Below are 17446 nucleotides of genomic sequence, written 5' to 3'. Positions count from 1 at the left end.
GACAATTCTTGCTATTTATCTTATCATTGCTGTAATGATATTAGACACCCTAGTGAAGATATTCTTCACTTTCTTTTCTTCAACCATTCCATGACATTCGATTAATTTTAAAAATATCCTAAGTAGTGAATGTAAAAATATAAATGTGTATATAAGAACATAAAAAGAACTACTCACGATGACATACACAAGTTAGATAAAAATTTTTATCTAATTGTGTCTCTCACTATTTTAATGAATTTTATAGCCTTCAAGTATGAAATCGAGAAATCTTATCATAAAATTCTTTAGTGGGGTTGAGATCTCAATTCCTCATTAAAAATCTTGTGGATAGCACAATAAGCTCCTATGAATTCAAGGGTAAGTAACTCTTTACCAATTATATCTCATGCAACTCTCAACATAATTTTTATCTTTAAAATACTTATAGCTTTGTGGATAGCACAACAAACTATAGCATTTTAGTTAAGTCATATCCTTCAATCTTATATGGTCATACCTGAATAATACTATTCTTATGGATAACACAACAAGGCAGCACTATCAGAATATGCTATAAGCATCACTAGGTCAATATCATACCAATCACTATAGCAAGCCTTGTGGGTAGTATAACAAACTCACTACAGTTCTTGATATACTCTATTGACTTAGTATGAGCTAAATACTATTAGCTTCATTATGCATCAAGACAGTATCAAATCAGTCCCTACAGCAAGCTTTGTGGATAGCACAACAAGCTTACTATGGTTCTAGAGATAGTACAAGCTCAGTAAGAAGGAAGGCATGGGTAGTGTTCTTAACACTTTATCATTATGACTTAATATAATTTTAATGAGGATCTTAGGTCTCATGCACATCCTAAACATTTAATCATGCATCATATGAAATTTAAATTCTAATTTTTTAACTACCAGCATATATGAGCATATCAAAGAAAATAAATAGTTATAGATTTTTAAAAAATCATCTGAGCCACAGGATGATCTAAGGGTCTAACACTAGGTGCATCATAGATTGAACCATCTCATGGTCAATCTTAATGCGACTCAGCTCTTAAACGCCAGGTAGTCAAGTCTTCATCACCATGAAGTCTACCATGAATGCTTGATCTTTATTTAAAAATAAAAAGAAATAATTTTTATTTATTCTCAAATAATTTTTTTTATTATTTTATATCAATATGTAAAAATCTCAATCATTAGTTGAAAATATAGAAAAAAAAGGTACAGCTGATGATACAATGCATCTAGAGCGCCCAACCCCTATTACAACTCTTGCAGATGCATTAATATAATCAACTAGCATAAAGGCATTCATGCATACATCCATCACATGGATGTATCAAAATCCATAACCAATCAACATAACATTTCATAACAATTATAAAATATTATAACAAACAACTCATGTTTCTTCAATTGCGATATCATTCAAACACATATCAATAAAGATGTTCAAAATTATATAAGTATTAGACCCATCAAGGGTTTTTGATTTGGGTTCAACCCTTGATCCAAATAAAACTTTAAGTTAATCATTTATCATTCATTTAAGTTGAGTTAACTAATTCTTAGGTTAAACCTAATTCAATTAGGTTAACTCAATTTTGATCACCCATAACTCAAACCCTAATCAAATTAGGTAAATGACAAATTTGATTAACCAAAAATTAAACATGGCTTTTAATCAAATTAGAACAATGATTTTAATTTAATCTATAATCATTAATTTTAATCACATTAGAACTATGAATTATAGTTAAACCAATCTATCGGCACAAAAATCCTAATCCATTGTCTGATGCATCCTATCCATGATCAAAAAATTTTCTGACCCCACACACATCTTGGGCAACAACCAAAATGATCAACCAACAAGGTGAGTTCCTGATAATATGGTGGTCGGCCCTTGGATCTTAGGTAAATGTAACAAATGCAAAAACCTTAAGTCTTGGCAATGTACATCAATATGTAACATTTTAAGACCCCCGCACATCACATGCACTAGATTTCAATTCCATCGAAAAATAAGATCTAAACTAAACTTGTCATACAACTTTATAGACCATAAAATTTTCATATCCAAGGTTTGATCACAGATCGATAACACTTTATCATTAATAAAAATGTATCAAAATCATCAACTAAACATCAATTAAAAAAATTAATTTTGACATAGTTTGAACTAGATCTAATCCATTTCACAAAAATAATATATAATTTGACTGAATCAAATAAAGCTAGCTCTGATACCACTGTTGGGATCTGGTGATGCAGTGGAATATAGATTTCAAAAATTTTAACATGCATTCGATAATTGAAAATAAAGTTTAACATTTAAACTAGTCTACCGGAATACAAAAGCCTAAGAACCCCTTGACGATTTCAATCAAATCACAAATAACATGCATATCAGGAGAAGATCAAAAGTCATATACCACCAAGAAGACCATGAACTGATAATTTTTAGATCTCCACAAGACTCCAAAGCAGAAGCCCTCTAATAGTGATCCACACAGGATTGATCAGGGTCCTTCCCAACTCGACATGGTGCTGCAGCCTTCTTTGTAAGTACGCTGTCGATTGTCCTTTGCAAGAATATATTGCACCAACACATGTATGCCTTCACAACCTCCACTAGTACCACTGATAAACACTTAATTTAAGTATTTTAAATTAAAAAATTATATTTAATTTATCTTATTTATTAAGAATTTGATGTTTCTTTCTATGTTTTACAGGAAAGGTGATCGCCGATACAAAGAGTCCGATTCATAGATCAAAAAGACTCAAGTTTGAAGAAAATTGGACTTAAAATAAAATTAAAATAAAAGAAAGACGCATCCGGTATTATAGAAAATGAAGATACTATGCAAGGAATCCAAAAAGGATATAGATGTCATTATGATGAAACTTTTGTTTCTTTTTGGAATATAAGAAAAAGGGATTCACGTGAATTTGATCTGGACGGTTTCACGTGATTCAAATGCTTTGGCGCGCGTAAATTCTTTGGCGCGTGAACACCCGCGCGCGGGACGCGGCGTGGACGCGCGGGGACGGGCGTGGACGCGCGGGACGGGCGCTGATGCGGGCACGGGTGCAGCATCTCGCGGGTGTGGGCGCACTGCAGACAAGTTCAAAATAAGGAAAAAAATAATATTTAGAAATGTTTTGAAAGATTTGTATTTTTTTAGTCCCACATCGAAAAATCATGTAAAACTCCTCCCTCCTAACACCTATAAAAAGACTTTTGTACTCTCATTGGAGGAGGAGCCCAGAAATTCTTCTAAAGCCTTGCATAGAGGAACAGAAAGGGACTACTTCATGAGCAGCTAGGCTAGCAGTCTCGGGAGTGGAGAAGAAATTTTGTAACGACACAGAGATGGTTTATTGTTCTAAACTTTTCTGTATTTCTTTATATGCAATAAAGATTATGCTTTTTATTTAAATTGTCATGAGTTCTTTATTTGCTCCCTATAATATGCTTTTATTTATGCTTTCTTGTTAGATTAATATTAGGAACAACTTTTACTTTCCGGAGACGCCCGTGATCTACGGGTACGGAGCGTGCCGAGGAAAGACAGGTATTTTTCCTAAGATTAATCACATCTATTTAGTTAAAAAAGAAATACAACTCTGCTAGTGCAAATTAATTCAAAACTCCCGAGCTTTTATTTTTTAATTACCTCAATTTTACGATAATTTATTTTCTAAATCAAAAACAACGCTTCTTTCTTTTACCTTGCAATTTCAACTTAGCCCAAGGTCCCTGAGGATACGATCTCGACTCATCCTACCTACGTAGTGAGTAGAGTTATTTTTGGTGCTATCAACGACTACGCATCAAATTTTGGCGCCGTTGCCGGGGATCTTGGCACGGTTGAATTAAAAAAAAAAAAAAAAAATACTTTTCAGTTTTTATTTCTCGTTTTAAAACTTTTTTTTTCAGTGCTTTCTAGCTAAATAATCTTATTTGCATAATTACAGAATTACCTTGCATAACTAATTTACTATTTAGAATTTTGCTGCTTAGAATAATTTGCTACTTTTCATAGCCCAGTAATTTATTGCTTTTTAGACTTAATCACTTAAATTTATTTTCTTGCAAAAAAAAAAAATTAAAAAAATATATATATATATATAAAAAGATAAAATTATATATAAAAAAAAAAAAAAAAACCACTGACATTTCATAACACTTAACTAAAATAGCGTAACCTCAAATATAAAAATTTCTAACCTGATTGGACACTTGTTTCCTTGCATTGCATCTCCATAATTGATCTTAAGGGCAATAACCCATTAACCAGATAAGGTGGGGATTTGATCACCCCTTGGCCCACAAATCACTCCCTTGCATTTGCATAACCTAGACCTTAATTTAAAATCAACTAGACGTCAACCCTAGGAATTTCGAGCTCAATAGGATAAGAAAGCTCTAGAGTTGAACCGAGTGCGGATTGGTTAATTGCTCGGTGTCTAAGGCAAGTGGTTAAAGAAAGTGGTTTTCAATTGGTTCGTTGACTGACCTGGCCAACTTAGTTGGTGTCTAAGGAAAGCAACGAGCAGGGAACCTCCCACATCTTACGCTTACCTGGCCGAGTCAGTTAGTCAGTCTTGAGCTTGGAGTGCTCAAAAGCAATCTTGAAAGTTAGGAGCTGTCTAGATCTAAGTTAACCTTAGGATAGAGAGTCTATGATTGTTTAAGTTGATTGCAATTAACATCTAAACATTAATTAATTTCTCCCTTTTCATAGATTTAAGATTCTTAGGTTCTTCTCTTTAGATTTTCTTCATTCTTTTCTCACTTTATTATAAAAATATATATTATAAAAAAAAAAAAAATATTTCTGTGTGTGCTCTACAGTATAATTGTAAGGTGTATGCTTGGCCGTAGATCGTTACGACCAGAAATCCAACCTTTTGATCCAGAAATAGAAAGAACCTTTAGAGCCAACAGACATAAAAAGATGGACCGAAATCAGGAGAATGATCCACCCAAGCAATTGAAGGAGTACTTTACTCCTTCCACATATACCTACTCTCCTTGTATTCAAGTACCCCCTGTGGAGGCCACTCAATATGAAATTAAGTCCAGTATAATCCAAATGTTACCTTCATTTTATGGACTTAGTAATGAAGACCCTTATAAACATCTTGAAGAATTTCTTGAGATATGCTCAACTGTCAAAATTCACAACTTCTCCGATGATGCTCTTAGGTTGAAATTATTCCCTTTTTCACTTAAGGACAAAGCCAAATACTGGCTACATACTTTGGATTCCATGACTATATCAACCTGGGACCAGCTGCAAGGATAGTTTCTCAAGAAATATTTTCCCATAGGAAAAACTAATCAAATAAGGAAAGCCATAACTAGTTTTTCCCAATTAGATGGAGAAATGTTTCATGAAACATGGGAGAGATTAAAAGACCTTATTAGAAAATGTCCCCACCATGCTGTACCCAAGTGGCAGTTAATCCAATGTTTTTATGATAGGCTCTCCGAAAGACATCGACAAATGGTCGATGCATCATGCGGTGGGACATTTATGCTGAAAAGTGAGGATGAGGCATGGCAACTGTTTGAAATTTTAAGTGAAAATTCATTACATCATATGTCTGCCTCTATTAGAGATAAACCCATGTTAAACTCAAAAAGAGGTGGAATATATGAAGTAGGAAATGCCATAGATATCCATCAAAAGGTAGATGAACTGTCCCAAAAATTAGATCGTCTTCTAAACACTGGACAATCTCCGATTCCACCTAATCCAATCCAAGAAGTTTGTGCATTGTGTGCAAGTCCAAACCATTTTGTTAGTGAATGCCCAGCCGCACCCCAATTTTCTGAGTTTGTGCACGAGCAGGTTCAGCAAGTCCAACAAGCTCGCAGACCAGGAAACGATCCATATTCGAACACTTATAACCCCGGCTGGAGAAACCATCCAAATTTTTCCTGGAGACCACAACCAGTGGTTGGTCCTGCCACATCTCGACCTCAATATCAGGATCCAACATATAGGTATGGACCATACCAGCAATTTCAAAATGTTCCTCAACCGTCTACTACTGGTCACAGTTCAGCTTTTGAGGAAAAAGTCCTGAAAGCACTAGAAAGATTAGAAGTCAACACTCAGACCCTTAACTCCCACACACAATCCATTGCTAAGCTAGAGACCCAAATAGGTCAACTAGCAACTGCATTCAGTAGGAGGGAAGGAGGAAAATTACCTAGCCAACCAGAGAGCAACCCAAGAGGGCAATTTGTGATTGAGAGTTCTAATACCCCAGAAGCTTTTTCTGAACATGCCAAATCAATCATGACTCTGAGAAGTGGGAAGGTCATTGAACACACTAGCAAAACCAAAGAGACTGACCCTAAATCTCTAACCGAATCCAAATCACCCAAGAACAAGGAGGACCTGAAAATAGAGAAGGAACCAACTGCACCGGAATCATCTTACTTGCCTAAAGCCCCATTTTCGGATGCCCTGAAAGCCCCTATTCCTGCAGATAAGAAAGAAGGAAAACTCGATGAGATGTTGGAATTGTTTAAGCAAGTCCAAATTAATCTTCCCCTTCTAGATGCAATCAAACAGGTCCCTGCTTATGCCAAATTTTTGAAGGATTTGTGTACCCAAAAACGTAAATCTAGATCACAAATCCCAAAGAAAGTACGTCTCACTGAACAGGCTAGTTCTGTCTTTCAGCATGCCACTCCTCCAAAGCTTAAGGACCCAGGAGCCCCCATCATTTCCTGTGTTATAGGAGATTATCACATTGAAAAAGCTCTTCTGGATTTAGGGGCAAGTGTGAATCTTTTACCTAGTTCGATGTATGAACTTTTTGGATTTGGAGAACTGAAACCCACATCAGTCACACTGCAGTTAGCCGACAGATCAATTAAGGAACCACGAGGAATGCTTGAGGATGTCTTGGTCAAGGTAGATGAGTTTTACTTTCCAGTTGATTTTCTGGTTCTCGATATGGAATTAAGTGGCAACCCCAGACAAATTCCCATTATCTTAGGACGACCCTTCCTAGCTACGGCAAATGCATGCATTAATTGTAGGACAGGAGTCATGGACGTATCGTTTGGGAATAAGAAACTAAGACTAAATGTGTTTGGTGCTTCCCAAGGACCATCAATGGATAGTTGCTTCGAAGTAGATACACTAGAAGATATTATAGAAGATGCAACACCCATAATTCTAGCACCAGACCCCTCAGATACTTGCTTGGCTCACTCTGGAGTGTGTGACTTTGAGGAATATAGGAAAGAAGTTAACATCTTGTTAGATACACCACATGATAAAACCACTCCTCCATGGACAATCAAGTATGAGCCATTGCCCACATTAGCCAGTACACCAATAGTCCCATCTTTAGAATCACCACCTACGTTAGAATTGAAACCTCTTCCTGCCACGCTTAAGTATGTATTTCTAGGACTCAATGACACCCTCCCGGCAATCATTGCATCAGACTTGACCCCTAATCAGGAAGCACAATTGGTTGGTATTCTGAAGGAACATAAAGAGGCTATCGGTTGGTCCATTGCCGATTTAAAAGGAATTGACCCCTCCATTTGCATGCATCATATTCATTTTGAGGAAAATGCCAAACCCCATCGAGATATGCAGAGGAGATTGAACCCAAACATGCGTGAAGTAGTAAAGAAAGAGGTGGTAAAGTGGTTAGATGCTGGAATCATCTACCCCATATCCGATAGTAAATGGGTCAGTCCCACTCAAGTAGTACCTAAGAAATCTGGTATTACTGTGGTGGAGAACGAAGAAGGTGAACTACTTCCAACTCGCATATCATCTGGATGGCGAGTATGCATAGATTATAGAAAACTGAATGCCATTACTAGGAAGGATCATTTTCCATTGCCCTTCATCGATCAAATCCTAGAACGGTTAGCAGGACAAAGTTTCTACTGTTTTCTTGATGGTTATTCAGGGTACAATCAAGTACCTGTATTTCCGGATGATCAAGAAAAGACGACCTTCACTTGCCCCTATGGCACCTTCGCTTTTCGGCGTATGCCATTTGGGCTTTGCAATGCACCTGCTACATTTCAACGGTGCATACTGGCCATTTTTCGGATATGGTGGACAAATGTCTTGAAGTTTTTTATGGATGATTTTTCTGTGTTTGGAACCACCTTTGAGGATTGTCTCCATAATCTTTCAAAAGTTCTTAAACGGTGTATGGAGACAAATCTTGTCCTAAGTTGGGAAAAGAGCCATTTCATGGTGCGGAAAGGAATTGTATTAGGACATATTATTTCTGAAAAAGGGATCGAGGTAGATAAAGCCAAAGTTGAGGTCATTTCAAAACTACCACCCCCTACTTCGGTCCGACAAATACGATCCTTCTTAGGTCATGCCGGATTTTATAGACGCTTCATCAAAGACTTTAGTAAGATTTCAAGACCTTTGTGCAATCTGTTGGCCAAGGATACACCATTTGTCTTTGATGAAGACTGTTTGAAAGCGTTCAACATATTACGAACAGCCCTGACAACAGCACCCATAATAAAACCCCCTGACTGGTCCATTCCATTTGAGATTATGTGTGATGCCTCTGACTTTGCAATAGGTGCCGTCTTAGGCCAAAAAATCAATAAGGAGCCACATGTGATCTATTATGCTAGCAAGACTCTTTCCGATGCCCAATTAAACTACACCATAACAGAAAAAGAGCTACTAGCAGTAGTGTTTGCCCTTGAAAAATTTCGTTCATATCTGTTAGGGTCTAAGGTTCTAGTTTACTCTGATCATGCGGCTCTGAAACATCTCCTCTCAAAGAAAGATACTAAACCGCGTTTAATCAGATGGATCCTTCTTTTACAAGAATTTGATCTGGAAATTCGAGATAAGAAGGGTTCTGAGAATGTGGTAGCTGATCACATCTCCAGGATCTTAGTTGAACACACGATAGGCATAGATGAGGTTAAAGAAAAATTTCCTGACGAACAACTTTTCGCAATCTCTTCTAGCCGTCCTCCATGGTTTGCCCATATTGTCAATTACTTATCAACAGGACAAGTACCTTCTCACTGGACAAAACAAGAAAAGGATCGATTTTTCTCGCAAATTAAACATTATTTCTGGGAAGACCCTGAACTATTCAAATACTGTCCTGACCAAGTTATTCGCCGTTGTGTCCCCGAGAGTGAATTCCAAAGCATTCTCACTTTTTGCCATTCTTCGGCATGTGGGGGACATTTTAGTGGAAGAAAAACTGCGGCAAAAGTACTGCAGAGTGGATTTTATTGGCCAACGCTTTTCAAGGATGCACATGAATTTGGCCGAAGTTGTCTGCGATGTCAGCAAACAGGAAATTTATCCAAGAAGGATATGATGCCGCTGACCCCCATTTTAGTAGTAGAAATCTTCGATGTTTGGGGGATTGATTTCATGGGACCTTTTCCAGCCTCATTTGGATTTGAATATATTCTAGTGGCAGTGGATTACGTATCAAAATGGGTGGAGGCAATAGCTACACGGACTAATGATAATAAAATTGTAATTAATTTTATCCAACGAAACATCATTAGTCGATTTGGCTTCCCAAGGGTGATCATTAGTGATGGGGGGACTCATTTTACGAATAAACATTTTGAAGCACTTATGAAAAAATATAACATTTCACACAAAGTGGCCACACCATATCACCCTCAAACTAATGGTCAGGTAGAGGTGTCAAATAGGGAGATTAAACATATCCTAGAAAAGACGGTTAGGCCCGATAGAAAGGATTGGTCTCTTCGCTTAGACGATGCATTATGGGCTTACCGTACTGCTTTTAAAACACCCATAGGAATGTCTCCCTATCGACTTGTATTCGGAAAAGCTTGTCATTTGTCGGTGGAATTGGAACATCGTGCATTTTGGGCCATACGGCAATTTAACTTTGATATGAAAAATGCAGGTTCCAATAGGAGACTCCAATTAAATGAACTTGAAGAGCTACGCAATGAAGCATATGAGAGTGTCAAAATTTATAAGGCTCGAACTAAAGCATATCATGATAAATTTATTGCACGAAAAACGTTCGAGCCTAATCAAAAAGTTTGGCTCTTCAATTCTAGGTTGCGTCTGTTTCCTGGAAAACTTCGCTCACGTTGGGACGGACCTTTCATTGTAACTCAGGTATTTCCTCATGGAGCTATAGAACTCAAAAATCCTAAACAGGGGAACACTTTTAAAGTGAACGGTCAACGATTGAAACCTTACATAGATGGAATTAATGATGGAGAATTAATTGAATATGTTGAATTAGTAGATCCAAAACTGCCATAATACTCAATTCAGTCTGGCTGAAGACGTAAAACTTAGCGCTTGTTGGGAGGCAACCCAACGATTTCATATTTTTTTTTTACTTTATCGCAGCTGCAGGAATTTAGAACAAGAGCCTATTAATCAATGAAGTTATCTTCAACTTCTGAAGCAAAATTATCCCAGGTGCACTCTCTCCTTTTATTTTCTTTGCTTTCCTACTCCATTGAGGACAATGTAGATTAAGTTGGGGGGGGAAGGAAATTAATCAAATCCTCGAGTATGGTCAGAAATAATTAGTTTTGTGTATTCAAATTTTATTTTGATTAAGAGTCAATTAGGCATCCTAATAAATGAATGATTAACGGTCAAGATAATTTTAGAGATACTGAGGAATAAATTATTAAGAAAACCCAATGAATGGTAGGGTTTAAACTAGACCAAATTTTAGGAGTGATTCTATAACCCTCTTCTTACTGATCTCAATAAAGAATCTGCTTCATGAGAAATTGGGTAAAGATCGAGGTATTAAAAAAAAAAAAAAAAAAAAAAAAAAAAAAAAAAAAAAAAAAAAAACATTGGTCTCCTACTGAGTAACCGGGCCCTTTCGCCTAAGTAAGCGTTGTGGTTCGCGTAAAAAGGTAGGCAATGTTATATATATATATATATATATATATATATATATATATATATATATAAAAAATCTCTTTCCCATTAAGTTAGAGAATTTAAAGAGTAAAGTGGGGAGTTGGTGAAAGAAAAGCTCTGAAATTTCTTTAGTTAATACTCAGCCACTAATTGGGTCAAATTGATAATCCAATGAAATATCTCTTTAATGGTCTGACCAAGTATCATCTACCTTTTGGGATGCCTAAACTAATTTTTGATTCAAAACCGAATTGGTACACAATGCTGATATATCTATTTTACTCGAGGACGAGCAAAATTCAAGTTGGGGGGTGTGATAAACACTTAATTTAAGTATTTTAAATTAAAAAATTATATTTAATTTATCTTATTTATTAAGAATTTGATGTTTCTTTCTATGTTTTACAGGAAAGGTGATCGCCGATACAAAGAGTCCGATTCATAGATCAAAAAGACTCAAGTTTGAAGAAAATTGGACTTAAAATAAAATTAAAATAAAAGAAAGACGCATCCGGTATTATAGAAAATGAAGATACTATGCAAGGAATCCAAAAAGGATATAGATGTCATTATGATGAAACTTTTGTTTCTTTTTGGAATATAAGAAAAAGGGATTCACGTGAATTTGATCTGGGCGGTTTCACGTGATTCAAATGCTTTGGCGCGCGTAAATTCTTTGGCGCGTGAACACCCGCGCGCGGGACGCGGCGTGGACGCGCGGGACGCGGCGTGGACGCGCGGATGTGGCGTGGATGCGCGGGGACGGGCGTGGACGCGCGGGACGGGCGCTGATGCGGGCACGGGTGCAGCATCTCGCGGGTGTGGGCGCACTACAGACAAGTTCAAAATAAGGAAAAAAATAATATTTAGAAATGTTTTGAAAGATTTGTATTTTTTTAGTCCCACATCGAAAAATCATGTAAAACTCCTCCCTCCTAACACCTATAAAAAGACTTTTGTACTCTCATTGGAGGAGGAGCCCAGAAATTCTTCTAAAGCCTTGCATAGAGGAACAGAAAGGGACTACTTCATGAGCAGCTAGGCTAGCAGTCTCGGGAGTGGAGAAGAAATTTTGTAACGACACAGAGATGGTTTATTTTTCTAAACTTTTCTGTATTTCTTTATATGCAATAAAGATTATGCTTTTTATTTAAATTGTCATGAGTTCTTTATTTGCTCCCTATAATATGCTTTTATTTATGCTTTCTTGTTAGATTAATATTAGGAACAACTTTTACTTTCCGGAGACGCGTCGTGATCTACGGATACGGGGCGTGCCGAGGAAAGAAGAGTTGTGTACCTAGTCTTTCCGGAGACGCGCCGTGATCTACGGGTACGGAGCGTGCCGAGGAAAGACAGGTATTTTTCCTAAGATTAATCACATCTATTTAGTTAAAAAAGAAATACAACTCTGCTAGTGCAAATTAATTCAAAACTCCCGAGCTCTTTATTTTTTAATTACCTCAATTTTACGATAATTTATTTTCTAAATCAAAAACAACGCTTCTTTCTTTTACCTTGCAATTTCAACTTAGCCCAAGGTCCCTGAGGATACGATCTCGACTCATCCTACCTACGTAGTGAGTAGAGTTATTTTTGGTGCTATCAACGACTACGCATCAACCACTCTATGAACCCTTTCTCAAAGTATCATACCACATAAAAATAAATCAGATGTTCAACACCTGAACAACCTAATTTTTTGGACAAGCATCACATGCTTTCCAATTTTTTTCTCCCTTCCTTTCTATTTTCTCTCTCTCTTTTCTTACATTTTTTCCAGACATTTTTTTGTCTTTATCCTCTCATTTTCATTCCTAAAATCCAGCCAAATGGGTTGTCAAAACAAAGAATAGCCCTCCCTTTTTATAGGGAACAAGTGGGCAAACCATGGGACGCCAACTCTTGACGTCCCAAACCCATTACATGCCATAAATAATTATTAGCATGGAATCCCATGGGTTAAGCCATAGGAAAGGAGGTATTTTATCTGTAGAAGGACTCTTCCTCTGCCAAAAAAAATCTGAATGCCATAATATGTCCGTGGGAGATGGATTGGCATGGAATATGTAGAGTCCATACCATTATGGACTCATCCACAAATTCATCGCACAAAAGGGGCATCCCTTCAAATATTTGATGTGGAGTTCCTTCTAAGAGTAGGACCCTTCATCCTCTTTCATGCCAACATATCCCAAAGGCCATCATATGGCACGTGGGATTAAAAGAATGCATGCAATGAAAGGAAGAAATCAAGAGTTCTTAACATTTAAGACTCTTCCATAAATACCAAAAATATGTGGCATCCCATTATTATTTGATGTTCAAATTCCTTCCAAAAGAAGGACTCTCCTTCCTGTTCCATGCTTAGAAATCCCAATGGACATTAGATGATGCATGGGATTAAGAGACGCATGGAGTACTTGGTAAGAAATTTAAGAGGAGTAAAGGAGAAAGACCCCTCTTCTCCAATGCCAAATTAAATGGGGCGTCAAATAAATTTGGGCATGTGGCTAGACGTGGAGGAGGCTAGTTCCATGTGGAACACTTTCATAAAATCAGATAAAATCAACTAATTAATTAGATGGTTCAAACCTAATCATATTAGGTCAAGGCAATAAGTCTAGGTTAGCACAAATACTTTTGCACTGAACCTAATTGGGAACTTGGACTAATTCATGTGCTAGCAATTCAATTAATCTACTAAATTTATAATAAATTTAAATTGATTGGATCAAGATCAAATCTCTATTGTGTGTGATTCATTGGGTTTCAAATCTAACTAGCAGTGGTTCCAAACTCTCGATGTAATCCTAATCCGATTAGATTAGGTCAGCTCGAGAGTCCCAATCAACTAGGACTCTTCCTAATTGATTCTTGAATTAAATTATTTTAATTTTGAGGAGTCTACAAGTTAAGATTGACATCTAGTAATGTGTCATGACTATCTGGATGATTTAAAATTTGATAAAAATATCAAAATTACCCTTTCATAGTGAGTTACCGTGCAATTCATGAAGGAAGAAAATCGCTTTTCCTCATAGGATCTTCTAGATTTCATCAAATCTGAGATGAAATAATTTAAAAAAAATTTATCCTACATATATTTTAGATCTAAGTCTCTAGATCTAATCTTCATATCTGATATTAAGTCTAAAATAAATCTAAAAGGGATAAGGAAATAAGTAATACCTCAAGGGTAATCAGATTACCCTGTAGATGATCTCTGCATAGCTTGAGGTTCTGATGTAGCCATGCAAGCATCTGACCTCTAGCGATATCCACTTAGGTAGGACCTAGAACATCTTCTCCTTGCAAATCTATACTCCAAAAATCAGATCTAAATCTCATTAGGAAGATCTTCAAAAGTCTTTCTGAAGTTGGAGCAGCAGCTTGTCGAAAAAATCCTGCAGCCTTCTGTTCCAGGCATCACCACGCCTTGGATCTTTGCCAGATGGATGTCCAACTCTTTGGACATGAAGAGGGGAGGAAGAAGAGAAAGGAGGATATGGAGAAGAGGGGAGAGGATGGCAGCTATTGGGTTTTGTGCATAAAACAACTTCTACCTTGAAACCCTAGGCGCAGCAGGGTTTATATAGATCCTGTATGCTGCGCAGTGCCACATCATTCAACCAATCAAAAAATTCTAATAAATTTTAGAAAAATTTTGATTGGTGGAGTGATATCATCTGATCATATCAGATAAGAACGCTACCTTATCTCCAAAAGATGGTGCCAACATTGGATAAGCACAAATAGAGGTGGCGCCCAAGAGTTTAAATTGATCAAGACTCTTCAATCCTTATCCACTTGGGGCACCCACTTTAATCCAATTGGGCTCACACCATAATCTAATTATGGCACCCAATTTGATGTGGCTTGGATTGTGGACACTCCACAAAAATCCTCCAATGAGTCCTCTTCAGTTTAAGACCCATATATCAACTTTTGACAAATGTCCTAAAATGAAATTGGCAGGTGCTAAGAATTAACAGATGTTGTCTTAAATTCATCTCATGAATTAAGACAAGCTTTTCTGAGCTGGACAAGCTTTATTTAGATTGAAAAAAATCTTTCTAAAATTCTCTGGATGAGTCAAATCATATTTGGCTCAGTAGATACAAAAAAGATTACACGAGGAGAAAGTTAGGCTCAATCGTGTGCTAGCACGATTTCCTTGAACCTAATTGGATCTTATCCAAATCAATTGGATTAGCCCAATTGATGACATCCAGATCCTAACCCTTATTTGTGTGACCTAGTTAGATTCAATTCTGTATGGTAATGAGACATGTCATGATCTCATCATCGACATCATCGAAACTCCTTTCGATGGACCAGAACTCTTCTGATTCAGATAATTAGAGTGATCGATCATCAATATCATTCTAATTGCTCTCAAAATCCACCAGTGACACCTAGCAGTATGTGGTGGCAACCCATCAAAACTGAAGGTGAACCTCTCGGTTAGTTACCTGTGTAATTGAGTTCCTCTATCATGAGTCCCGACTGAATTAGGGTTAAGGTGAACTCATCAAACCCAACATCAGTCATATGAGTTAATCGATCGATCCGAGTCCGATGTGAAACCTTAATGGAAAACTCTTTTCCATTATTTCACTCTACCATGGCCATGGGCTTAAGGACTCGATCTTTTAATTATCATAGGACTACTCCTCTTATCTACCGAGGTTGATAGATCCCATCTTGGTGTGACCTAGTTTCTACAATGAATATGCTACAACCAACATACACCTCAGGGTTTCGAATGGCTAGAAGATCGAGTTATGGTGTAGTCAAACTATAACACACTCAAGGTGAACTATCGATGCACCTCAGGTCAAAGAACTAGACACACAACTGCAGCATTGAGCTAGTTATTGATGAGAAGGTAGACTTCCTTATGACTACTCGAAGTGGTCACACTCAGTACTCTCATTCTCAATGAATATCTGTACTCTTGCTCTGGTGTCTTCACACTGTAGACTCAAGACACATCTATCCTAAGGAAGTGATCGTACACCAACCTTCCAGATCAATTACCATCCTTGTGATGATCCTATGGTTAGGAGCTGTTTATGAGTTAGTTATGTAAATTCATGTCTTAAATTTTCAACTCTTAAAAATATGAATTAACAATCCTACTAACTCAAAGGATGTATCACAGACACAATGTATACAATGTGATAGAAGAATAACCCTTTTATTCATTTATAGTCAAAATTATAAATTTGCCCTTAGATCTGTATAGGAATGTATCAGCCGATCTGGCATCTAGGGCACACATCTAACAAACTCCCACTTGACCTGATGCCAATTGGCTACATATCTAAGTCCCATCTTCTCAAGGTGGGTTTCGATCTTTTGCTGGCCCAATGGCTTAGTCAGCGGGTCTGCCACATTGTCTGTGGAGTCGACTCTCTTGACCTCGACATAACCCTTTTTGAGGTAATCACGGATCAAATGAAATCGCCGCTCGATGTGCTTGGACTTCTGGTGAGATCTTGACTCCTTAGCTAGGGCTATGGTGCCATTATTGTCGCAGTAAAGAGGTATGGCATCCGATGACATCACTCCAAGCTCTGCGGCAAACTTCTTGTACCAGAATGCTTCCTTCATCACTTTCGATGCAGCAATGTACTCTGCCTCCATGGTGGAATTAGCAATCACTGTCTGCTTGAAACTCTTCCAGCTAACTGCACCACCATTGCAAATGAACAAACTTTCAGATGTCGACTTTCGATCATCTATATCAGACATAAAGTCTGAGTCTGTATATCCCTGAATTTGGAGTTCTCCATTTCCAAAGACTACAAACATATCCTTAGTCCTTCTCAAGTACTTAAGGATACATTTCACAAAAGTCCAGTGCTCTTCACCTGGATTCGACTGATATCTACTTGTGACACTCACAGCATGGGCTATATCAGGTCGTGTACATAGCATGGCATACATGAAGCTCCCTATTGTCGAAGCATAAGGGATCTTTCTCATGCATTCAATCTCCTCAGGTGTGCTAGGGCACATCTACTTGGAGAGATGAATGCCATGTCTAAAAGGTAATAAACCTCTTTTGGAGTTTTTTATGCTAAACCTTTTTAGCACTTCTTCTATGTACATCTTCTGTGAAAGTCCCAGCATCCTATTTAGTCTATCTCTATAGACCTTAATACCCAGTATAAAGGATGCCTCTCCTAGATCTTTCATAGAGAACTCCTTAGAAAACCATACTTTGACTGAGGTTAACATGGGAATGTCATTTCCAATTAGGAGGATGTCATCTACGTACAATACGAGAAAGACAACTACGCTCCCACTGACCCTTTTGAACACACATGGTTCCTCCTCATTCTTGATGAAACCAAACATTTTGATCACATCATTGAAACTAGTATTCCAACTCCGAGATGCTTGTTTAAGTCCATAAATGGACCTTTACAGCTTGCAGATCTTATGATCATCATCACTGGATGTGAAACCAAGCGACTGTTCCATATAGATATC

General features: G+C 37.3%; 1 non-coding gene across 1 annotated transcript; it reads right to left on the bottom strand.

Annotated features, from left to right (window-relative positions):
* Window positions 1-5359: 5359 nt before the first annotated feature.
* Window positions 5360-5465, bottom strand: LOC140851871 (small nucleolar RNA R71). The gene has a single exon (XR_012134628.1). It is a non-coding gene; the product is annotated as a small nucleolar RNA R71 (small nucleolar RNA).
* Window positions 5466-17446: the final 11981 nt, after the last annotated feature.

The sequence above is a fragment of the Elaeis guineensis genome, chromosome 9 (genome assembly GCF_000442705.2).
Source record: "Elaeis guineensis isolate ETL-2024a chromosome 9, EG11, whole genome shotgun sequence".
Taxonomy (NCBI): domain Eukaryota; kingdom Viridiplantae; phylum Streptophyta; class Magnoliopsida; order Arecales; family Arecaceae; genus Elaeis; species Elaeis guineensis.
The sequence above is the reverse complement of the archived record's forward strand: the minus strand, read 5'-3'. Positions and strand labels throughout refer to the sequence as shown.